The 27,114-nt window shown below is 40.4% G+C and overlaps 1 protein-coding gene across 11 annotated transcripts in view; it reads left to right on the top strand.

Moving 5' to 3' along the window:
* anks1b (ankyrin repeat and sterile alpha motif domain containing 1B) overlaps window positions 1-27,114 on the top strand; it is an 860,133-nt gene that overhangs the window by 330,060 nt on the left and 502,959 nt on the right. The gene's annotated exons all lie outside the window — the stretch shown is intronic.

The raw sequence follows: 27,114 nt of genomic DNA on the forward strand, positions 1-27,114 counted from the left end.
AGACTTTCTTCTACATCTTTACAGTATCTTTAAAGTGATGCTTTGCAAAGTCTTTACTTGCAAGTATATGTTTTTTTAAGCTAGAGCTTCTTCCTTGACACTCTACCATAAATACTCTTTTTGTGCAAGGCCTTAGAAATTGCGGAGCGGTGAACTTTAGCTCTGAACTTCATTTCCAGTTACAGTCTCTGACATCTGCAGCTCAGTCAGAGGGACTGTTGGCATCACTGTACACTCTCTTATGTGCCATTCTTCTCCAGTGACTTAAGTTTAGAGGGGTGGTCTGACTTAAGTAGTGTGGCTGTGGTTTCATATTTTTCCATTTTTTCATGATGGACTACACAGAGCTCCAAGGTATGTTCAGTGACTTTGAGATGGTCTTGTACCCTTCCCAAGATTTGTGCTTTTGTATTATCATTTCCCTGACTTGTCTTGAATGCTCTTTTGTCTTCATTTTGGTTTGATCTGTTGAAAACCTACCACACTGTTGGACGTCATAGCGAGAGGGGCTGTTTATTCTTATGAATTAATTGAAAACATGTGATCCTCCAATTTTCTACATCAACAAATTGGGTGAGTTGATCAGATAACATACAGTATTGCACCTGAGGAAAGTTAGCGGAGCAATTATAAAGGGGATGAATACTTTTTCAGCCTCACAATTTTAGTTTTTCATTTTGAGTAAATTGTTGAAAGGTTTTTTCATTTTTCTTTTGATTTGATGTGATGCACAAATGTTTTCTAGATTAGCTAAAAAAATCCTACTTCAGTTTATTTTAATTTTAGAAAACGAGACAATAAAATGTGAAAATAGTAGTGGGGGCTGAATACTTTTTCCAAGGCACTATATTTACAATATTTCTCAAATATTACTGAAATATTAAATACACAACAAATTACTGCTGCAAATTTTCAAATGTATCATTCCCCGTAGATCACTCCTCAGGGAAATTTGTTCACCTTGTCTTGGGAGAGTGGCATTGATCATGCCCGACACATTGTATTTGAATTATGCTTTGCCAGGATAGGACCCAATTCAGGTCAATGCCATTACTTACCATTTGTCATTTTGGTCTCTATCCAAGCCCCGTCACCCACATTGACAACAAAATCTCACTCCTGTTGGCCCAGATGATATTCGTTTAAAGCCCTAATTTCTCTCCTGCAGGCCCCTCCATCGCCCTGCACCCCAGCACGGCGCAATGCATGGATTTCCAGCTGGTCACCACCCCAGCTGAGCCCTCTGTCAGCTTTTGCAGCAGAATGCCTACAATGGAGAGTTATTGACACAATCCATTTTCTGGGTGCTGGACAATTTCTAAGCCAAAGTCTTTAAAGTAACTTGAGCTGAATAGAGTAGTTAAATTCACTATATAAATATCATGTTGTAATATGTTACACTTTGTACCAGAAACCTTAGGCATAGTTTATTTTATATGGAAGTTCATAGGACTCAGTAGTTGCTTGGTCTTTTAAAAGGAATTAGCATGCAGTGTAACATCAAAGATTAACAGCTTCTACACCAGCATCAGCAGGATCTGCTGTCAAGAGTTCACTTTGCTGAGGAAGTGCTACAGTTCATTACTTAATACTCCAATGTTTACTGTGGGATTATTTAAATTAAGGTAGTTCTGTATTTAATTTGTTACTTTCAATGTCTTGAAAATAGGCATTCATTCCATTTCTATGTTATATGTTTCATATATCCCATGTTGATTGAAAATAAACTGGTAATATAATTAAGAGGTTCAGGACATCAAAAGTGAAGCAATGAAACATCAAGGAGAACAAACGGATGACCTGTTGGTGCTGGCGGTAACAAAGCCAAATGAGCTGAACTGCCTTGTACTGTGCTGAATTCTGCACAAAAATATGTGCACAAGCAGAGCCTGCAGTGAAATAAATTACCATAATTGCCAGCTTACCTCTGTAATAAATGGTTTCTCGCTCCTATTGGCACAGATCCGTTCATAGTACTATGCCATAAAAATAAATCAGTAAGGTGATCTGCGCTTTTCAAATTAGCATTCACGCGTGTTTATTTCTATTGTATTCTGTGCCTTGAGCAGCTGAGGTTTGAGGCTTTGACAGCAAGGATTAAAGTCACATGGTCAGGAAACCAACCACCACAATGGACATTGCCCTGGTCCTCAAAACACAAACAGTGTAAAGGTCACTAAAAGCTTAAAAGACTCATTCTCATTAATGGATTATTTTAAAGAAATAATATTAAGGGTCAGTAGCTTTGCCGTGTCAATTCCATCATTTCAAACTGGCACGTTTATCATGCAGCCAGATTCAAGTGAAATTAAATCACTGGTATGTTACATACTACATGAGTAATTAGTTCAAGTTTTGCTGCGCAATCAATGGAAAGAGATGAGAGGTGAAAAAAATTAAAATCTCCGTTTGGACCACAATGATCATGCTGCAACCGTGTTGTAAGTGCTCAGTTTTAAAATATAGTGTGTAGACTCAGATCTAAGAGCACTTTTAAATTGTACATTAAAATATCATAATTCAGCAAAGGAGTCCATGCAGTTATGAAACAGTATTTTGTATCCCATCTCACACCAAATCCTCGTCACCAATGTTGAGCTGCATTGGTTTCTGATTCCCACAATGGTTTAGTTCCAACCTTCACTCTAATTATCAATCCCTTTCGTACCTCAGTAAACACCCTTTCACCACAAAGTCTGTGCTCTCTTTCGAATCTGGTACTAAAATCTGGTTTTTTAATCCATCCACCATCATCAATCATTATGCCTAGCTGTTACCCTTACTGTCCTAATATGGTCCCCAGTACCTGTTACTTTGATCAAACTTTCGGTCCGTCATCATGTGATTCTATGCCAAATGATGTTTTCTCTCTCCATCAACATTTCCCATCTTTCTGGTAACACACATTAGGCAATAAAACAGGAGTGGTCTGTTCAGATTCTTGTGCACGCGGTGCTGTTTCGCAAAGTCAGTGACGACCTTTTCGCCTCAGGACGATTTTCCTGTACTAACTCCTTATGCCTTGTTTCCTTAAGAGTCAAAAGTCTGTTCATCTCCTTCTTGAAAATACTCAGCCTCTGCAGTTCCCATGGTAGAGAAGTCCAAAGATAGGATGTGTTCTGTGTCCAGTATAGTCAAGAACATAGAACACTACAGCATAGTAGAGGTCCTTCAGCCCATGATGTAGCCAATCTTGTATTTTGAAGGGACACTCTATCCTTTAAAATTCCTTAAAATTTTGTACATTTCAGTGTGATCATCTTTTATTGTTTTGCACTCTGGAGAATATAAACTTAGTTTGCTTAATCTAGGGTTTTCCAGCCTGGGTTAATGGTAGGGTTCCCTGACATAAGAAAGGTTGGGAACCCCTGGTTTAATCTTCCCTCATAGGACAAATCCACAATCCAGGGTTTGATCTGGTAAATCTTTCTTCCCTTTACTGCAAGTTCTTAGATAGAGAGATCAGTCCAGGTATGGTGTCAGAATATATAATTTCAGCAATGCGTCTTTACACGAATCCTTTGAATCCTTATAATGAAGGTCAATATGGGTGTTTTTCTTTCTAAGTGCTCACTGTTGATGAATATTAATAAACTTGTTTTCAAGAATGCCAAGGTCCTTCTGAAAACCAACACCATTGAATCTCTTGTTATATTTTTAAAAAAGCTGCTTTTCTATTTTTTCTCAAGTTAATTGTCTCATTTATGACACATTTCTTTGTTTCCCATGTCCTGACTTATCCATGTGTCTTTGCTTACTTACTTAACCTGAAGTCTCTGCATCTTGCTAACAACTTGCACACCGATCAGCAAATTTAGTTACAGGTTCCTTTATCTAGTTCACTAATTCCAATTGTGAATGTTTGGGGCCCTTGATCCAGTTGCTGAGGGACCTACAAACCATATCCTCCCCATTCACTGTTTTGTGTCTAATAACCAGTCCTCATCTCACACCAATCCTCAGCCCATGGGTAACATTAGTTTCCTAATGCCATGCACTCCAACTGGGTTGATAGTTTTTTATATGTCACCTTATTGAAGGCCTTCTGAAAATACAATCAATCTATTAGTTCACATTTATCAATGTACTCTTGCAATGTCAGAGAAGTGTGACAAAATTGTCAAACATAATATTTTACATAAATGCATGTTCACTCTGCCAGTCCTATGATTTTAAGTGTTCAGCTTACAACTCCTCCAATAATAATTTCTAGCATTTTCTCTGCTACTACTGTGAGGTTAAGTATTCTGTTTCACTCCTTCTTTCCTTAAATGTGAGAGGTACATTTGCTACCTTGTAATCAATGGAAAATATTCCAGAATCCTTGAAACTTTAGAAAATGATTATCAGAAGACTATATTCATAGCCACTTCATTTAGACCTCTGGGAAACAGGCTGCCTTGTCTTGGAGATTTATTGGCTCTTAGTCCCATTAATTGCACCAATACCTTTTCATTCTTAGATTAATTTCTTTCCACTTCTCAGTCACTCTCCCCTTGTCTCAACTATTTTCAGGAGGTTTCCTCTGTCATCTTCTGTGAGGATAGACATGAATTATTTATTTAACTTTTGTGTCATTCCTTATTCCTCTGAATAATTTTTCTTGTCTCAGCCCATGAGGATTTCTACTAATCTTTTCCTTTTAGCATATCCATCAAATATCTTACAGTTCAATTTTATGTTTCTTTCGAGTTCACTCTTGTGTTTAATTTTTCCGTTTCTCATCAATGCCTTGGTCCACATCTGAAAGCTCCTAATCAGCAGGATTACTGCTCTTTTGGCAATGTAATAAGCCTTTTCCTTTGATTTATTAATACCTTGTTTTACTACAGTTGGGCCAACTTTCTTGTTGGGTTTTATGTGCTTGTACTGTAAACTATGTATTAGTTCTTTAAATGTTAGGCATTACTCGTGACAGTTCCTTGAGAAGACCAGATTGCGGAGACGATTGAGCATAAGAAAGCCAAATACCAGGAGCAGGTAGAGCAGTGCCAGAGGCAGGGGTGGAGAGCACGATGTGAGCCTAAAGAGGTGGGGTTATAGAGGTTTCATTGGCTGCTTGCTCTGCAGAACCTACTCTCTTCTTGGCATTATGGAGGCTGCGAAGAGAAGGAGCCATCAGGACCATCACCGAGGCTACTGAACAAGTCTCCAGATAGCCGTGGATCAAGAAGTGTGACCTGTGGACCATTGCTGCTGGGACTCAAACCCGGCTGGGTCAGCTGGTCAAGATATCTGATGTTGAGCGACTCAAAGCACCCGATGACTCCAAGTTACATCACTGATGGTGTGTCACAGCGCATCCCATGATGTATCTCAACGCCTACCACCATACTTTCTAATTTAGCAATCTTTCGTAAATTTCACAGGGCTCACATCTTCAAATTTTTGCTTTGTTTAAATTTAAAATCTTACTTGTCACAATATCACATTCAGACTTTATATAAAATTCCATCTCTTATTATTCCTGCACCTAAAGCATCCTTAACCACCAGATTATCAATTAATGCTTTCTAGTTGCTCACAATTGGATCCAAAGTAGCTTAAACCATACTAGCAACACACACAAAATGCTGGAGGAACTCAGCAGGCCAGGTAACATTTATTGAAAGAGATCAAAAGGCTGGAGAAGGGGGAATCTGATAGGAGAGGACAGAAGGCCATGGAAGAAAGGGAAGGGGAGCAGCACCAGAGGGAAGTGATGGGCAGGGAAGGAGATAAGGTGAGAGAGGGAAATGTGAATGGGGAATAGTGAAGGGGAGGGGAGGAGAGACATGTTCCCAGGAAGGAACCTCCCACTTACCTTTCTTCCATAGCCTTCTGTCCTCTCCTATCAGATTCGCCCTTCTGCGGCCCTTTATCTCTTTCACCAATTGACTTCCCAGCTTATTACTTCACCCCTCTCCCACCTTGTATTTCTTCCTCACCTCCCCCCACCTTCTTACTCTGACTTCTCACCTTTTATCTCCGGCACTGATGAAGGATCTCAGCCCAAACCATCGACTGTGTACTCTTTTCCTTAGATGCTGCCTGACTTGCTGAGCTCCTCCAGGATTTTGTGTGTGTTGCTTGGATTTCCAGCGTCTGCAGATTTTCTCTTGCTTGTGATTGAACTATACTTGGTTTCTTTTAAATTGAGCTGGAAAACACTCTTGTACACATTGCATGAAGTTGCCCTCCCATACTATTGCTGTTTGTTTGGTTTCCACAGTCTATGTAAAGATAGATTATTTTCATAATTTTTGGATAATCTTTTATGAACTTGGTGTTGCTTTTGGCTTGTGGATAAGCTTTTCAGCAATTTTCCATGCCAATACCAGGACTGCTTATTTCCTCTCCTGTGACATTGCCCGACACCATGTCTTCTGTAGCTCATATGTTGCTGTAAAATTCTTTCATGCCATTATTACGTTTAGACTTGACAATTTCCACACATTTCCAGATGGCCTGCTTTGTGCTACCCTCGGCCAACTTGTGACTATCCAAAATTCTGTAGTTCATGTCCTAGCTGGCACCAACTCCTCTCTCTACATCACACCCATGGCTGCCAACTGGCTTCCAGTTAAACACTTTATTTTAATCTTAGTCTTGATGTCAGATTCCTCCCTGACCTTCCTATATCACCAACCCCACTGCAATAGTCTTTGAAAATATTACAGTTCTACCCCCTTGATCATATCTGAATGTAATTGTTTTTCAAGTTTTCCATGAGCTGCCAAGACACTAAACTCCAGAGATCCTTCTCTAAATTGTCCTGCCTCCCTCCTGCTCTTTTCTGCTTTAATTTGTTCTCTAGAAGTGTCATTCCAACCAGGCCCTTGTCATTCATTCTAATAATTCTCTTTTGACAAAGTGATTTAAGAAAGAATTTTTGCTAAGGCTCTTCCTGAAACATCACACACAAAATACTGGAGGAGGTCAGCAGGTCAGGAAGCATTTATGGAAAAGAATAGACAGTTGACATTTCGAGCTCAGACCCTCCTTCAGGGCTGGAAAAGGAAGGGGGAAAAGGCTAGCTGGAAGGTGATAGGTGAAGCCAAGTCAGCGAGAAAGCTGAAGGGCTGGAGAAGAAGGAATCTAACGGGAGAGTAGTGTGGATAATAGAGAGGGAAGGAGGAGGAGACAAGGGGAAGTAGTAAGCAGGTGAGAAGAAGTGAAAAGTCAGAATAAGAAATAAAGGATGTGGGGTGGGGGGGGGCGAATTTGTGAAGTATCTTCACCTGGCTTTCTAAATTAAAGGCACTGTATGAATACAAATTATTCATATTAGTCATTCTTGCTTTAAAGAAAATAAAACCTTTTACTGTGGTAAAAGAAATGTAAGTAGTTGTAACACTAAAGCAGGAAAATAACATTCTGTTAATGTGGGGGAATTTGTTGTACTCAGGACTGGGAAACAAATCACGAGTGCACTGTAGAAAAGGCGGATATCCGTTTTTAATTTAAACTATTGTCTAAATTTTTTTGCTTTTTTGTCAGTTCTGTGAACTACAAGTTGCTTTACTTCAGAATTCACTTTCCTGACTTGTGATCGAACTGTGTTACTCATTTGCATTGTCATGGTTCTTCCAAATAGGTGATTCCTGTGGTACCAAACGTGGTCACTAAGCAGGATCAACACAGATAATGAATGAGTTTATTGAATTGTTGCATTCATTGAAATGTATTTGTCTAGTTTATTTATTTATTGAGGTACAGTACAGAATAGGCCCTTCTGGCCCTTCAAGCCACGCGGCCCAGCAGTCCCCCTGACCTAATCACAGGACGAATTAACCTACTAACTGGTACGTCTTTGAACTGGGGGGGCGGTGGGGAGCCAGGGCACCTGGAGGAAACCCACATGGTCACGGAAAGAACGGACAAACTCCTTTCAGGCAGCTGCGGGAATTGAACCTGGGTCACTGGGACTGTCAAGTGTTATGCTAACCACTATGCTACGGTGCCGCCCAAGTACTTGGAAAGTGATGATGCACTTGACTTTGACTGATCTCTCTGAATATTTAGGAAGAATAATTAAATTGCTAATATCCATCATGCTTGTTAAATACAAGAATGAATTCCAATTCTCCTGCCTCTGGAATTATTATATGAAACTGTACAAAATCCTTCAGTTTTTTTGTGTTCACTTGTGATATTCTGTATGTATGTTGCTGTTGAGGTCAGCATTTAATATCTATCTTTAATTTCCTTTAGAAAATACACTGGCAACCTTCCCTCTCAAGATGTCTACTCTCTCTGTACCAATGATATTGCTCTTTCTTATTGGAATTTGACACAGTGGCAATGAAAGAATTGCAATGTAGTACTGAGTCAGAATTAAGTGACATTTTGGAGGACACTTGTAAATGACAGTATTCCACGTTGTTTTCCAAGGACAGTGGTTGCAGTCCGTTTTGTGATTGGTTTTGATTGCATCCACTGTATTCCAGCATTGAAGTCATGGTGGAGATGTTACTATTCATTCAGTCCTGGATGGTATTGAGTTTCCTGAGCAGGGATTCCCAACCTCGGGTTTACGGACCTCTCGGTTAATGGTCAGGGTCAATGGCTTAAAAAACATCTGGAGCCCCTGTTCTTGAATACATTTGGTGTTTCAACCATGCGGACATGTGTATTCAACTTTCAGACGTGGATATTGTAGATGGTTGAAAAACCTTGGTGAGTGGAGAACTGAGTCATAAACTACAGATTTCCCCAGCCACCAGTCTGTAGTTGGTGCCACAACATTTATATGGCTGGTCCAGTTCAGTTTCTGATCACTGGTGACCCTCTCAAAACATTGATGATAGGAAATTTGACAATGGCAGCACCAAAATTGGAAAAGAGACCTGGGTTTGACGTACTCACACTCGGAGGATTTACTCACCATGAATCAGAGAAACTGGAATAATGGTATGAAGACAGTAAACATGTTTTGTTGGTCAATAGTCTGGGCCATCATCAAACCTAAAAAATGAGCTCTGGTTGAGCCTACAATTACATTTTGAAACATTAATCAATTCACTCATTGGAAGTTAGGGGTACAGTTGAAAGTGTTTGTGAGGTGATTTATGCAATTCAGAGAGGCATATGTAAGTGGTTTCAGAGGGTCTTGGTGGAAACAATTACAGTAAAGCTAAAGAAGCAACTCGCCTGTTGGAAGCTAGACACTTGATGACATGATTGGACCCCAGTTTGTCCCAGGCCAGTGTGTACAGCTGCCAGTCAGGTTTTGTGCTTCACCATGTTCTGGTAAAGTGAACTGCAGGCAAGTGATATCATAGCAATTGTTGGCTGTTCCTTGTGTTTGTGCTGTGTGAGGTAGCAGAAGGCAGAACAAAAATTGGAATTACTTGTCAGCACACAAAGAATCTAATCAAAATTAATACTCATCTTTTTAAAGAGGTTCCACTGTAGAGCACATAAAACCATTACACTCTAAGATACAGTTTCTAACTGGTCATGTCAGCACATTTATTTCATCATTCTATTTGAGCTTGGTTCTCCTCATTTATGTTCTACTCATACATATATTGAAACACAAATTACAGCCCGTAGCAGGAGCTGATTTTATTTTTGCCTTTGTCACTCCCCAGTTAGAATTTTAAAACCCTTATTCTGGCATGGCTGAAATCAGGACAAACCAAGGATTACATTGAACATTTACAGCCTCTGCACCCCAGCTTCATAACTAGCTCACATGGATTCTTGCCTACATGGTGGGGTGGAGATGCATTTCTACCAAAGTAGGTGTAAAGCGCTCCTTCCTTTGCTATCCTGCCGGTCACCCTTGAGCAAAATGTAGCACCGGCTTAGTACCCCCCCCCCCCCCCACCCAGCTCAGGGTCATGTGAAGCCATGGGAGCAGGTGGTGGATGGTCGTATGTGCAGCTGGTGCTCATCACAAGTCCTGGTTATACAACCATTGACACCAGGCAGACAATCTCTGAAGAGTATTGATAATGGCTGGGGACACCCATTTTGTAAAAACACCTCCAGAAGAAGGCAATGGCAAACCAGTTCTGTTGAAAAAACTGCCAAGGGCAATCATGGTCATGGAAAGACCATGATTGCCCACATTATATGTCATGGCACATAATGAATGAACCTATGTGTAAAATCTCTAATTAGGTAATTTGCTTAATATTCTCTCATATTGATCATTTATCCAAGGTAACCATGAGATTGATGTTACAGATGTAAGCTCTATTTATCCAAGTTTATTGATTCCCTTGTAGTTGTGTATTCAAAATTCCCCAAGGTATGCAGAATTCATCAGCTCCTGCTTTTAAATATTTGAGTATTCCAATGCACTTCCACTTTCTATTCTATGCAAAGACTCATCTAAAATTCTGCTATCTCTATGTGAATCCATTAATTTATCATGTCAATGTCACCCATTGCAATCATCGTTGCTTGATAATTTCCAATTAGCCCTTACAACATGTAAGGTGTCCATTTGGCCCATTGAATTGTTACTGGTTCACAATGCAATCCCAGCCTCTTGACTGAACCTGGTCACTGAAGCTTTGAGGCAGCAGCTTTACTAACTGTCTGAAAGATCTGATAAACTCCTTAGAGGACTTTCAGTGCTCCAGGGGCATGTATGAATGCAGCCTCATACCATTGTAGATTATGTAAATTAATAGGAATTTTATTGTTTTGTGTTCTCCCTTTATCTAGTTGCTAATGATCATAAAGTTGCACTGTGTATTATAAGCATTTTGTAAATAGACTTGTTGTCATTGTTCCTTTTCACTCCTTGTGGTACATTGAACGGGATTTTTTGCCATTTTCTTTAGCATTTGTCTGTTTTTTATGAGGCCGAATTGTTAGCTTGATGCTCAGCCCAGCATGGATGGAAAACGTGCAAGGGGTCGGCTGGATTTGAACCTGGGACCATTCACCTCAAATTCCAGTACTGTACTGATGCAGGCAAAATAGACCATAAAGACTATAAAACATAGGAACAGAATTAATAATTTTTTAAAAAATTTATTGAGATTCAGTGCAGAAAAGGCCCTTCCAGACCTTCAAACCATGCCACCCATCAATGCCTGATTTAACTCTAGCCTAATCAAAGGACAATTTACAATGACCAACTAACCTACCAACCAGTATTTCTATGTGGGAGGAAACCCACACGGTCATGGGGAGATCGTACAAACTCCTTACAGGCAGTGGCAAGAATCGAACCTGTGTTGCTGGTACTGTAAGGCATTGTGTTAACCTCTATGCTACCGTGCCACTCGTCATAGGTTAATATTTGCTTTGTTGAGGCAGGAGTGTGATCAGTGATGTGATTAAAAGGAAATGCTTAAAATAGAAATTAATATTTTAAAGAAAATGTTATCAAGAATAAGAAACCTTATTTTCATTTAAATTAGTTATTGACAGAATTAGCAAATGTTAAATTATAGCAATAGTTGTAGCACACTTTAGATGAAATTTATTAATGTGCAGTTGCAATATATAGTAGTTTCTGTAGGATTGAAAAATATCACTGGACACAATAAGAGAGTCATTTTATGTGTCCACATCATATATTGTGTTATGCGTTTTTAATTATCTCATTAATCAGACTAATTTTATTTACTGTGGCTATTATAGTTGTGAAATTAAACTCGTGTTTGTCATGTGAGCTCACATCCCAAGGCGAATCAGAGTATCCAGGGGTGCACATAATTGCTCTCTGCAAGTGACATTTCCAGCAGCCCTTACTGAGTAGCATTGAATTGTTCATTAATAATAACTGAATAATTCATGTATGATTGTTCAATTATCCACGAATGTATTCATCGTAGAAATTCACTTGCACTCCTACTCGTAAGAGATCGTCTTTGATTGCCTGTTTTAGGTACTTCTGAAAAAAGAACATCTGCAGAGCATTCCTTTACAGACGATCTGTCAAAATCTGCTCTCGGTGGCAGAAGAAGGCACGATAAAGTGATTATACCAGCAAGTGTTTATGTATTGATACACATTTCATTCCATATCAGTAATTAATTTTTTCTATGATTAGTTATTTTGTATAATTGTTGAATGTTATCCTATTTTTGTTGCATGTAGTGCCAGCACACTACAGCAATTGTCTAATACATGTAAATATACCCGGCAAATAAAGTTTATCTCTGATCCTTGAAGTGTTTGTGTTGTGTCCTGTACAGACTGAGGAGGAATCTCTAACATGCTACTGGATGATATAAACCACGTCTCTCTTAGCTGCTGATTATAGTGATGCAGAAGCTTGGTGGATATTCGTTTCAGGAAAGGTCTGTCTTCAACAAAAATCAAATGTCTGCGTCAACCAGGAACATGATTTCTTTTTAAATTTTCTATGTGAGCAATCCTAGTTATCTTCATAAACATTCATCATATAGAAAGTTTGCACCAATATGTTAATCAGCTCATTAAAATCGCATTTGAGTTAATCTTTGCAAATTAAAATTTGGCTCCTTAATACTCTCAAGCTCAGAAACAACCATAACTTTTTTAGCCATCCATGATGACACTTAACCTCTAATTCTCACAAATGAAAAGAAAAGCGCAGTCATCTCTAAATACTCTTCTGGATTCAATATTGGCCTTTCAACTATATTTCCAAGTCATGATGGTGCACAGCTTACAGAGGAACCAGCAGACAGTGTGTTCCCATGCTCTTCCATTCGCTGTCCTTCTTGGAAATAGAGGTAATTGAATTGGGAGGTAGATTGTCTTTATGAACCTCTGCAGTGCATTTTCTAGAGGATATACTCAGTGGCTACTATGCATTGGTAGTGGAGGGAATTAATGTTTTGGCTGATTGATGTAGTACCGTTCAAATGGTCTGCTTTGTCTTTGATAGTGTTGCACTTCCAAATGTTGTTGTTTCTTCCGTCATTCAGACAAGTGGCTGTATTTCGTCACACTCTGTGTCTTGCTGGCTTACTTACTGCCTGTTACTGCTGCTTGGCATTTAGGGAGCAATGAAGGCCCTCCATCATAAAGGATTCATTATTGCCGTTCCTGTAGCAATTGTGTTTTGGCCAGACAGGGTTGTGAGCCCTGAGCTAAACTCCTAAAACTGGAGGCTTGGTGGACCACTCTTAGTCTGGCCTCTACCCTTTGACCTGTTTGGCATGGGTGGCCCCACCAAGAGCCAAAGCATAAATCTCTAACTCCAGCCAACATAGCTCTCTGAGTCACTGAGGCACGCAAACCTCCAAATCCTGCAAGGTTGGGATGTGTCTTGCAGATGGTGGAAAAGTCTTGGGGTGTCAGGAAATGAATTGTCGAGAGCAGTAATCTGTTTAGATAATTTAGCTCTGTAGTCCTTGTGTAGGCCAGAACTATGATGGAGGCTAGAGCTGAGTTTTCTTGGTAAAATACAAACAGGGCATCAATGAGTAGGCAGCTTTAATTACTTGACTGATAACTGAAAATAGACAGATCGGGCAGTTTTTAACCAGCTTGGATATGCCTTATTTTATCTTGAGAATAGGACATACAAGAAACTTTATAAAAGCTGAGCTAGATGCTTGTACAGTAACTGGAACTGCTTGATTTAGGACAGCGGGTCTTCAGAGTTCAAATCTGTCAGTAAATTTATTGTCAAAGTACATATACAGTACTGTGCAAAAGTCTTAGGCACATATACATAGTGAGGGTGCCAAAGACTTTTGTACAGTACTGTATTTGTCAATGTGGAGCGGAGGTAGTTTCTGTGGTAACTTCTGAAGAAAAATACTCAATAATTCTGGTTTTGTTTTCTACTGTGATTATCAAAGGATTTATATGGGTATCCATTTTTGAGAAGCTTTGTACTATTCTGCTTTTGATATTGGTAACCATGAACAGGTTACGACTCTTCTTATTATGTCATTCCAATTTGTAATTCTGCTTCTTCCTTTGATTTTCCAATCTTTTCCCGAATATCTGTGAGCATTGTCTCTGCTTTCCCCTTTTGTTTCCAATTTTTCTTGCACTTTTTTTATCCCTCATACTTTATTACTGATGATAGTAGTTTTTGTTCTTGGTTGAATATATTTTTCCAGAACACTATCAATCGTGTTTTCAAATGTTTTCACTGCTCTTGCATCACTTTACCTGTCAGTATATCATTTGTCCATATTACCTTCCCCAGTTCCATTTTCATACTGTAAAAAATCAGCTTTTTTTTCCAGTTTTGTCATTTCACCAGAATTTCAATGGTCATTTGGTCACATGATCACAGTTCTTCACACCCAAGACCCACTACCCTAACTCTTCATCTTCACCTAGTTAATGATATTTGGGTATTTTTCATTGAAACTATAGCAGATACAAGATGTAACCATTTTTATGCACAGTGTTGTCAGATGCAGCAACTCTATGCATTTCTAATATGTATAGTATGTGAACATTCCTTAAATAAGAACCTGCCCATTGTGATTGTTATCATTCTTTGTCCCTTTCTCATTGTCATTCTGATCATTCCACCTTTTTCTACTCTTTACGTGAAGAAAGACTAACTTTCACTTCAGCTTCTCAATAGATCCTACCGTGCAATTTCTAATTACTAACAACACCTTGCAGTCAATGTCAGTAAGACAAAGCAATTGATTGTGGTCTTTAGAAAGAGGAAATTGGGAGAACACATAGCAGTTCTCATCGAGGGGTCAGCAGTGGAAAGGATGAGAAGCTTCAAGTTCCTGGTGTCAACATCTCTAAAGGCCATAACATATTGCTGCAGTTATGAAGAAGGCTATATTTCATTACGAGTTTGAGGAGATGTGGTATGTCACCAAAGACTCTAGCGAAGTTCTATAGATGTACCATGGAAAGCATTCTGAGTAGTTGCATCACTGTCTGGTATGGAGGCTCCAATGAACAAGTTTGAAGGAAAGCTGGAGAGGGTTGTAGCGCAAACACCAGGAAATCTGCAGATGCTGGAATTTCAAGCAACACACATAAAAGTTGCTGGTGAATGCAGCAGGCCAGGCAGCATCTCTAGGAAGAGGTACAGTCGACGTTTCGGGCTGAGACCCTTCGTCAGGACACAGAGGGTTATAGACTCAGCCATCTCCAGCATGGGTATGAGCTCCCTCCCCCACCAAACCCATCAAGGACATCTTAAAAGGGTGATGCCTCAAGAAGACGATATTCATCATTAAGTACTCACCATCCAAGACATGCCCTCTTTTCATTATTACTATTAGGGAGGAGTTACAGGAGCCTGACACTCACTGCCTCCTACCAATCAGCCAGTGCTGTAACCATGCCAGTAACTTTACTGTAATACCATGGGCTCTTAACTTGGTAAGCAGCCTCGTGTGTGGCACCTTGTCAAAGGCCTTCTGAAAGTCCAAATATACAACATCCACTGCATCCCCTTTATCTATCCTACATGTAATCTCCTCAAAGAATTCCAACAGGTTCGTCAGTCAAGATTTTCCCTTAAGGAAACTATGCTGACTTTGTCCTATCTTGTCCTGTGTCACCAGGTACTCCATAACCTTATCCTTAACAATTGACTCCGACATCTTCCCAACCACTGAGGTCAGGCTAACTGGTCTATAACTTCCTTCTGCTGCCTTCCTCCTTTCTTAAATAGTGGAGTGACACTTGTAATTTTTCAGTTCTCTGGCACCATGCCAGAGTCCAATAATTTTTGAAAGATCATTACTAATGCCTCCACTACCTCCTTCAGAACCCTAGGGTGCAGTTCATCTGGTTCTTAGGTCTTTTAGCTTTTAGAGCACCTTTTTCCCTGTGGTAGAAACTGTTCTCACTTCTCTTCCCTCACACCCTTCAACATTTGGCACACTGCTAGTGTCTTGCACAGTGAAGACTTCTGTAAGATACTCATTTAGTTCACCTGCCATCTCCTAGTCCCCCGTAATTATTTCTGTGGCCTCATTTTCTAGCGGTCCTATATCCACTCTCATCTCTCTTTTATCTTTTGCATACTTGAAAAAGCTTTTACTATCCATTTTGATATTGTTTGCTAGCTTGCTTTCAAATTTCATCTTTTCTCTCCTAATGATTCTTTTAGTTGCTTTCCGTAAGTTTTCAAAAGCTTCCCAATCCTTTATCTTGCCAGTAATTTGTGCTTTGTTGTATTCCCACTCTTCTGCTTTTCATTAGCTTTGACTTGCCTTGTTAGCCACAATTGTACTATTTTGTCATTTGAGTATTTCTTCAATTTTGGAATACATTATGAAGACCCTAGAGAGGTGTCCTGGCTCACCTCTGACCCCTGGTCAGATCAACCCATGATCCCTTGTCCCCCGGTAGCACATTAGAGTTGATGATGCTGCCATCTACCTGCTGAACAGAGTCTACTCCCATTTGGATAAGCAAGACACTACTGTGAGGATCATGTTTTTGATTTCTCGAGTGCCTTCAATACCATACAGCCCTCATTGCTGGTGGAAAAGTTCCGTTCAATGCAGGTTGGCACTTCCATTGTATCCTGGACAGTAGACTACCTGACTGGCAGAGCACAGTTTTTGTGGCTTCAGAGCTGTGCGTCAGACATGGCGGTAAGCAGCACTGTGCCCCTCGGGGGACTGTATTGATTCCCTTCCTATTTACCCTGTATACTTTGGACTTCAGATATAACACTGAGTCATGTCATCTGATGACTCAGCAATAGTTGTGTGTATAAAGAGAGGACAGGAGGATGAATACAGGGCCCTGGTGGAGGACTTTGTCAAATGGTGCAAGCTGAATCATCTGCAGCTCAACATCAGTAAGACAAAGGAGATGGTGATGGACTTTAGGAAGACGAATCCTGCACTGCTCCCTGTTACTATTGAGGACCTACAAGTACCTGGGGGTGCACCTGGATGACAGAATTGAGTGGAGCACCAACACAGAGGCTGTTTTCAAGAAGGGCCAGAGTTGCCTTTTCTTCTCATGTTCTACCAGTCTGTTGTCGCCAGTACAATCTTCTATGCAGTGGTGTGCTAGGGCAATGGCATTGAAGTGGGTGACACCAACAGGTTCAATAAACTGATTAGAGAGGCTGGCTCTGTTATAGGAGTCAAACTGGACACACTGGAGGCTGTGGTAGAACAAAGGGCCATACGGAAAATCCTGGCAATTCTGGACAATGTTTCTCACCCTCTGTATGACACCTTGACTGAACAGAGGAGCACTTTAGTAATAGACTGAGACAGCTGTGCTGCTCCAAAGTGTGCTATCTGAGGTCGTTCTTACCCTCGGCCATCAGGCTCTATAATGAGTCTACCATGACTATTATAACATTGCTCTTCTGACATGTCTTTTCTATTTCCTGTTGTAATCTGTGGTCCCATCCCAGCTACTGCCATCGGGGTCCTTTTACCCTTTCAGATCATTACTAATGCCTCCACAATCTCTTCAGCCACCTCTTTCAGAACCCTGGGGTATACACCATCTGGTCCAGGTGACTTATCTACCTTCAGACCTTTTAGTTTCCCAAGAACCTCCTCTCTAGTTGTGGTAACTTTATGCAGTTCATGACCCCTGACACCTGGAACCCACCATTACTGCTAGGATATTCCACGGTGAAGACTGTTGCAAAATACTTATTCAGTTCATCCACCATTTCTTTGTCCCCACATTACTATCTCTCCAGCATCATTTTGCAATAGTGTGATATCCACTCTCTCCTCTCTTTTTCACTTTTGGTATCCTCTTTAATATTATTGGCTAGCTTATTTTTGTATTCCATCTTTAGCTTCTTAATGACTTTTTTAATTGCCCTTTGTTGGTTTTTAAAAGCTTCCCAATCCTCAACTTCCCACTAATTTTTGCTCTATTATATGCCCTGTCTTTGGCTTTTATGCTAGCTTTGACTCCTCTTGTTAGCCACGGTTGTGTCATCTTTTCTTTAGAATACTTCTTCCCCTTTGGGACGTATTTATCCTTTACCTTCCGAATTGCTTCCAGGAATTCCAGCCATTGCTCTGCTGTCATCCCTGCCGGTGTTCTTTTCCAATCAATTCTGGCCAACTCCTCTCTCATCCCTTTACTCAAAGGCTCGAAGGTCCAATTTAATGTCAGAGAAATGTATACAATATACATCCTGAAATGCTTTTTCTTCGCAAACATCCACGAAAACAGAGGAGTGCCCCAAAGAATGAACGACAGTTAAACGTAAGAACCCCAAAGTCCCCCCCAGCTCCCCTCCCTGTCATGCATAAGTGGCAGCGAGCAATAATCCTCCCTCGCCCCACCGGCAAAAAAGAGCAAGCATTGGCATTGAACAACGGCCAGTCCTGAAACCTGGAGAACGGATCTCATTCCCGCAAAGAACCGAAGTCAGCGTGTAACTCCAGGTCAGGGTCTTCGAAGGAACCCTGAAAGGGAAAAATAAAGATATTAAAGATGGAAGTAGGGCTGTTTCCGAAGATGCAACAAGGAGTCGCCATTTAACACCATCTTAACTTCACTCTGCCTCCACTGTAATACTGATACATCTGACTTTAGCTGCTTCTTCTCAAAGTTCAGGGTGAATTCGATCAAATTATGATCACTGCCCCTAAAAGTTCTTTTACCTTAAGCTCTCAAATCAGTTCTGGTTCATTACACAACACCCAATTCAGAATAGCTAACACCCCCTCATGGACTCAACCACGAGCTGCTGTAAGAAGCCATCTCATAGGCATTCTAGAAATTCCCCTTCTTGGAATCCACACCAACTTGATTTTCCTTATCTTCCTGCATTTGAAATCCTCCATGACTTGTAACATTGACCTTTTGGCATGTGTGTTCTATCTCCTGTTGTAATTTATAGACCACGTTCTTACTGCTGTTTGGGGTTTGTATACAACTCTCATCAAGGTCCTTAGCACTATCCACAATCATTCAACACCTTTCAACCCTATGTTACCTCTTTCTAATGATTTGATTTCATTTTTTACCAACAGAACAGTGACGCCCCCTCTGCCTTACTGCCTGTCCTTTCAATACAACTGGTATCCTTGGATAGTGATACCTGCAATGTCATACATGCCAATCTGCAACTGTGCTACAAGTCCATCTACCTCATTCCGTATACTGCGCACATTCAAATAAGTACCTTCAGTCCTGTATTCATCCTTTTTGATTTTGTCCACCTTTCACGTTGCAACTCATCCTGTTGACTGTAATTTTGCCCTCTCAACAGTCTTTTCTCATTGTACATTGCCTCTGTTTGTAAACCAGCTACCTCATCTTCATCCACCTTTGCTATGATACTTCTTGAATTGAAATATAGGCAGCCCAGGACACTAATTGCACCATGCTCAACCTTTTGATTCCTAACTATGTCTGAGGTGTCACCAACATCTGCCTCCACTAACTGTTCTGGCACTCTGGTTCCCATCCCTCTGCAGTTCTTGTTTAAACCCCACTGTGCAGCATTAACAAACCTTACTGCTAGGATATTAGTCTCCCTCGAATTAAGGTTAAACCGTCCCTTCTGAACAGGTTCCGCCTTCCCTGGAGGAGAGCCCAATGATGTAAAAATCTTATGCGCTCCCTTCTACACCAACTCCTTAGCCATGTAATAACTGTATAATCTTCCTAGTTCTGGCCTCACTAGCACTTGGCATAGGTAGCAATCCTGAGATCACCATCCTGGAGGTCCTGTCCTTTAACTTAGTTACCCTTGACTCCCTGTGCAGAACCTCGTCACACGTCCTGGCTATGTCATTGGTACCTATGTGAACCACAACGTCTGGGTGTTCACCACCCCACTTAAGAATGCTGAGGACTCAATCCAAGATGGCCCTGGCACCTGGGGGTTGACATACTATCCAGGAATCTTGTTCTTGCCCACAGACCCTCCTGTCCATTCCTCTAAGTAACGAATCCCCTGTCACCACAAGGTGCCTTTTCTCCTCTCTTCACTTCTGAGTCACAGACCCAGATTCAGTGCCAGAGACCTGACCCCTGTGACTTTCCACTGTTAGGTCAACCTTGTCAACAGTATCCAAAGTGATATATCTTTTGTTGAGGGGATGGCCACAGGGGTACTCTGCACTGGCTCCTTAACCTTCCTGACTGTCACCCAGTTTCTTGTGTCCTGCACCTTGGGTGTAACTACCTCTCTGTATGTCCTGTCTGTTACCCCTTCAGCGTCCTGAATGATCTGGCATTCATTTCTTATGTTCTTATGTCCATTCAGTTCCAGCTCCAACTCCTAAACGCAGATTGTTAGAAGCTGCAGCTGGATGCACTTCTTGCAGTGGTAGTGGTCCGGGACTCTAGAGCTTCCCCTGCCTTCCCACATCCTGCAAGAAGAGCATTTCGCTATCCTGCCTGGCACCTCTACTGTCCGAGCTGAGCAGATACAAAGAACGGAAGGAGAAAAAAAACTTTTGAGTTTTTAAAAAAAAATTAACCTTGGGTTTTGTCATATACAACATCATAAGGCACATATAAGCGCATATACGATAGCAGTAAAATACAGTCACACAATAAAAATAATCCGATGAATACACAAAAGTCCTTGACTCCATGAATGTTGCAGCAATCTGCAGTCAAACACAATGCAGCTTGTCTTCTGCTGAGCGAACACCAGTGGGCAGCATAGTTGCCGCCAACATGGATGATGCGCCTCATTGTCTCTGGTGCCTCTCTCCTGGATGGCTGCAAACAGGCGACTCTGTGGCTTGAGGCCTCGTCCTCACTATGACTGAGGCCCCTGCTGTTCACCAACAAACCAGTGAACCAGACTTGCAGCCTTCCACATTACCAATGTCCAGCAGGGTCTTGTGATCACGAGAAAGCAACTAAGACAGTGGCTTGCTATTAGACTGCACACTGCCTTTGTGCACCACCTCCGATGCATCTCTGTCGCAGGTTGCAACACGGTCTGCACTCAGTTTCTCCCTCAACAAGCAACTCACTGATGTGATAAAGCTGCAGTACTTTAAGTTCTTAATGTCGAGCAGGGTCTTGTGATCAGAAAAAGTATTTTTAAGTAACACCTTTGGCTGGCCCTGTTGAAGCCATGGCATTCGAACACACCACCACTTACTGGAAATACTAAAATTGACAAAAATTGACTGAATTCATTCAAATTAACTGAAAGATTTTTAAGTGTTATTAGTGTATCTTACTTCTTTTAATTACTGCCATTTTAATGTGTTCTGTTGGTAAAACTAATAGTTCTTAGATTATGTATATTAGGGACATTCTCAAATGTTTATTCTGATGTCACTGATCTGGGGATACAGTTTAATTGAGGGTTGTACAAGATCAGATGTGTCATGTGGCAGTATTTACAGTCGGAAGGCCAGCTGCTTCATCTTCATTGGCAAGATATCTATAATCAATTCTTTTATTTTATGAACCTGTGCAGATTTGTGTTGCAAGAAGGAATGTTAATAAATATACAAGTTGCTGAACATCTTTTAAATAGCGCACTTGTGTACACATGGAAGCGCAACTTGCTTTGTAATTGATATAACCATGGCATCTTCACAGGCAACCATTCTGGCTCTGTTATTCTCTGTTGAAATATGCTATTGTTTGAAAGATAGTTTTAATTTGATTTGCAACTATCAGTGTGAAATGTTTCTCTGGAGGTCTGCTAATACATAGGGTGGTGTTTTCTATGGAGAGAGAGAGAAAGAGAGCAAGCAGGATAGTATTTATCCTTCTGTTATTGAACTTATTCATTCCTCACCCTGAGACCCCACATCTATTTTAACTATTTTTAATATCTTTATTATTTAATATTTGTAATCCAGGGAGTGTGAAGTGCAGAATCAAATATCGCTGTGATGATTGTACGTTTTAGTACCAATTGTTTGGTGACAATAAAGTATAAAGTATTTATTGTATTCATTTACAGGATTCATTGCTCTTCCTTGGTTGAGCTGGGCAACTCGGTACTGAGCCACATACTCCAGCTCTGGAGAAATTACACCAATTGTACTGTTGGATAAGGAGTTCCAAGGTTCAAATTCAGGAGGAAGGATTTATTTCTGATGGGTCATTGTGTGATTTGGAGGAGAACCGTTCGGTGATAGTGTTCATTTCCCTTTGATGCCTTTGTTCATCTTGGTGGTAGAGCTTGTGGACGTAAGAAATGCTGTTGGAAATTGTTTAATAATAACAATAATAATAGCTTTATAGAGCACTTTCAATGCAGATGATGTAGTTCAAAGTGCTTTACAAAGGGATAAAAGTATAAACTTGAAAATAAAATTAAAAAATAAAATAAACATGAAAATAAAATATAAAAGGTTGTCAATTAAAAGCAAGGTTAAATAAATAGGTTTTGAGCTGGTGTTTAAAAGTTTCAACAGAGTCTACATAACTTATAGTATTAGGCATTGAATTCCACAACTTAGGAGCATTGTACAAAAAAAGCTGACCTGCCAAATATCTTTTGAGGGAGATTGTTTTATAAATTTAAGAGACTGGTAGAAGAAGACCTGAAAGCTTTTGGTAGTTAACAGCAGTGCATTCAGCAGACATTATTCAATTCAGCCAGGTTGTGCTTGGAGTGAAGGGAGAAAATCTTTAGGGTTAAATCAAAGTTGCCAGCCCAGCCTAGTGGGTTGTTTTTTTTGTGGGTGGCGTTAAGCATCGCAAATGATGTGGCTGCTGCACTAATCCAGTGAAAAATAATGACCAGTGGTGGTAAAGATGTGTGGAGTCAGGACCCAGACCATGCCACAGAATACAAAGCCTCGCCACAGGTTTTACAAACTTCACATTATGTCGGTGGCCCATTTGTTTGGTCAGTGATGTTGGCAATGTTGTTAAATGTCGGGGCATGTAGTTCACTTCTCTACTGTTGGAGATGGCAATTGTGTGGAATAATCACTACCTGCCACATCAGTCTCCGTGTAGATCTTACTTTATTTAGCGAGCACCTGGGGAAAACCTACGGGGAGGACGTAGAGAGACTCCTTACAGAGGGCGCTGGAAATGAATTTCAATCTCTTGCACCCCAAGCTGTACCAGCGTTGTACTGACCGCTAGGCTGCTTTGTTCGCGGACGAGACACAAATGGAAATGAAAATTGCACAAACATCTCCCTTTCTGAAAGACAGAAGGAAGATCAGTGATGAAGAAACTGAAGTTTAGCCTAGGATCACTGCCCCCAAGACCTCCGATAGTAATGAGGATGAGTGAATAATCTCCAATGATCACAACCATCTTCCTTGGTGTGCGCTATAATATCAGCTGGGGGAAGTATTGCCTGGGTTCCCATGAGGACTCCTTGATGCTGTATTTTTAAACTATCCAGGTAGACAAATTTGCATGATTTTACAAGTGAGGTTTTATTTTATAAAACATCATTCTTCTGGTCTGTACTTCTTTCACCAATACTTTCATGGTCAATGTGAGCAGCAGTGGTTGACAAGCCCCCCAGATGGATTCAATCCAGATTTCCAGTTGGACAACTTCTTCCCCTTTCAATGATGTTTGAGAACGGCTGACTTTGAATCTTCCCAATTGTATTTAGCCTGCTTGAATACAATCAGCATGATTTTATTGGAAAGAAAGATTTTCCTCAAAGTTTGGCAAGACCATCCTGTGAGTTGCCAACTCTGATGCCTGCATCATGGCCAATTCCAGCAGGTACTTAGTTAGGATCAGGCAGACAGAGCGTTGCTGTCTTGATTGGTCTGAGCTCACGGTGTAGAGCAATGTAATTGGTGAAACGTACATAATTCACAACCACCGACATTGAGTTGGGGTTCACTTGAAGAGGCTGGTCTGACGTGATGAAATAAATAAGTAAAGGATTTTTACCATGCTTTGTGTTCAGATTTTGGAGTTCTATAAATGAATTGTTTAGGTTTTTCTTAAACATAAAATGCTTAACATCATTTTATTTGTAAAAATCTACAACGGCAGTAGTTCTATTGTTTTGTGTTTCCCATCCTTCTGGCAGATGCTGCCAATGACTAATGTCCTCTGTATCACTAATCCATAAAAACCCTAACACTGAGGTGGAAGTTTACTGTATAATGACTGTGTGTTTACCAAGTGATAACAAAGGAGCCGATACATGGGAAGTGGGATGGTTTGTGTGCAGTATGACTGGGATACTGTTTTTACTTTCTGCCAGATTCTTTGTTTAATTGTCATTTCTGTCACAGAGATTTGCTGCACATCCTCCATTGTGTTCAACTTCCGGATTCTGCCAACTCCCCAACAGTTTTGTGCTGAAATGCTGCTACCCCTTTGCTAGAACCTGCAAATGCAAATGCATGCAGAAGCACACTTCACACTCACACAGACCCACTTAACTTGTGACCACAAACAGGGGATTGATTTTTCTATGCCAGTTACTAACTCAAGTCTTTAAAATGGACCTGCCTTTTGTTGGTTTTATCTCACAAGTTCCTTTCTATTTCGCAAAACCATTCAAAGCTGAAATCCATCCTTTTTTGAACTTTGTGATAATCTCCTCACTGACTAACTCAGTCTCAAGTTTCTTATCACAAACAAGAGAAAATCTGCAGATGCTGGAAATCCGAGCAACACACACAAAGGGTTTTGGGCCAAAATGTCGACTGTACTCTTTTCCATAGATGTTGCCTGACCTGCTGAGTTCCTCCAGCATTTTGTGTGAGTTGCTCAAGTTTCTTATCTGAGATGGCATTAAATGTTGAAAAATTTCAGAAGTTTTCCTTGAAGGTATTAAACAAAGTCAACTGTTGTACGCTCAGTGGCCATTTCATTAGGTACACCTGTACACCTGCTTGTTAATGCAAATATCTAATTAGCTAATCTTGTGGCTGCAACTCAGTGCATAAAACCATCCAGACATGGTCAAGAGGTTCCGTTGTTTTTCAGACCAAACATCAGAAAGCTGCTGATCTCCTGGAATTTCCATGCACAACAGTCTCTAGAGCAGAAGTCCTCAACCTTTATTATGACATGGAGCCTTACCGTTAATCGACGGGTAGGAACTCCTGTCCTAGAGCTTACAGACAATGGTGTGAAAAATAAAAAAAACTAGTGACCAATAGTTCTGTGGGTAAAAACACTTGTTAATGAGAGGCCAGAGTGGTTTAAATGGACAGGAAGGCAACAGTGATTCAAGTAACCACACGTTACAAGTGATGTGCAGAAGAACATCTCTGAATGAACCACACATCGAACTTTGGATGGGTTACAGCAGCAGATCATGACCATACACTCAGTGGCTACTTTTTTAGGTTAAAGTGGTACCTAATAAAATGGCCTCTGGGTATATGGTCCTATAATACATTTCCTGCCTGTTCTAAAAGATTTTAAATAATTTGATTTAAAAGTACCACATGACAGTAAACTTGGCTTCAGCCTCTGGTTTTAGTTTGTGAGTGTTGGATCTCTGTTTAATTTCTGATCCTTAGGGTTCTTCCAGGAATCAAGAATGGCTAGCAATCTTAATTCCAAGATTTCCGTTTACCTTAGAGTACAAACAAACATACAAATACTAAGCAAACTGAATAAAGAGCTGAAAAACTATGCTCAGAGGGAAATTAATGCTAAGGGGTGTAAGGCAAAGGAATAAAGTTCAAAGTACATTTATTATCAAAGAATGTATAAATTATACAACTTTGAGATTTGTTTGTTCACACAAGAAACCCAAAAGAACCAAATTAAAGAAATAAAATAAAAGGCCAGTGCCCGATATGCAAGAGAAAGAAAAAAAAAACACAAATCGTGTAAACAATTGAAGCGAACAACAACATTCCGAGTCGAAAATTGAGTCCTCGGATCCAGAGTAGGCCCAAAGCCTCGTTTCTCAGTTCATCGTATTAATGGGCACGGAACACAACAGCTGAGGCAGTCTTCATAGCCTCAGCGCCATAGAGAAAGAGGAGTGTCCTTTGCAGAGAACAAGTGAAATTGGCTCTTGGCTAGGATCCCAACATCGTTTTTTCAGTCTACCTAGACCAGTGTTTAAATTGACCAAACAATGGAACAGCAAAAGACTCTGGCACCATGGAGAGAGGAGAAATCATCGTGGAGAGCGAGCAAAATCTGCTACTACCTCTGATCTGAGCTGACGTTTAAATTGTCTAAACAGTGAATTATACCTTACACTAGGACCCAGCTGCATTGAAAAGCTCAGGGCCTAGATCATACCACCCAGTGACTCACTCCAGGCCCAGATTCTGTTGCCCTAACCTGAAGCCGCAATCAAATCAGCTCAACACCCAGAGCGATCCAACCGTACAACCAGGCTAGCTATACGGGCACCAAATCTTGTCTGCCCTGGCCCTGACTTCTCCACTTGGTGCCCAGAGCGATCCAACCTCAGTTTCAGGCCAGCAGTATGGGCAGCGGAACTCCCTCCTACAACAATTCTGCAGTACACTGCCTCAGCTCATTCCCTGAACTCGCCTCACCATTGCTTGCCCCTCCACTGTTTGCAGTAATAATTTAACGCAATTTACCTCAAACATGCAACCATTGTTGGCAGAATTTCAGATGGTGGTGAAAGGGTGTATAGGAGCAAGATATAGCAGTGAGTTGAGTGGTGGCGCAGCAACAATCTTGCACTCAACGTCAGCAAGACCAAAAAGCTGATTAAAAGAAATAATCTTCTGTTATGGGGTTTTGATTTTGCTTTAGATTAGAATAAAATATACCTTTTCAATATTATGGTTAATCTACTATACATAGTTATGGGGCATTTCAATCTTGTTTCTGTTTCCATAATATCATAATGTATTTTGTATTTGTCTATACAAGTAATTAATACAAATATTGAAAAAGAAATGAAATAAAAGATGACACTTACGAAAAAACTCTCTTTGTTAAAGATAAGAGAAAGAAGATTTCTTAGATATTGATGAATTAATTAATAGGCTGCATACTTAGAACTATTACAACACGTGGGTAAAGTGCTTGATACCTAGCCAATGAAAAATGAGGAGGGTGATAAACTTACTTTAATTGCTCTACCACTTTCTGCCAGTTAGTGTGAAAAATACATGAGTTTGTTAAAAATCTTATAAAAAGTACTATTAAAACAACAATGGTTTCTAACATGAGTAACAGAAAACATTTGCTTTTAGAAGCTGGCATCTTTCAGAAATCAGTATTTTCAACTGCTGTGCAATTACTTAGTTGAAATGCTGTTTAAATAGATAGCAAAGCCACTTGCCCCTGTACAGAATTTGGTTATACATTGATTCGTGAATGCTTGGGCAAATAATGAGTGTACTATGGATGAACGAG

The sequence above is a fragment of the Mobula birostris genome, chromosome 23 (genome assembly GCF_030028105.1).
Source record: "Mobula birostris isolate sMobBir1 chromosome 23, sMobBir1.hap1, whole genome shotgun sequence".
In the NCBI taxonomy this organism is placed as follows: Eukaryota; Metazoa; Chordata; class Chondrichthyes; order Myliobatiformes; family Myliobatidae; genus Mobula; species Mobula birostris.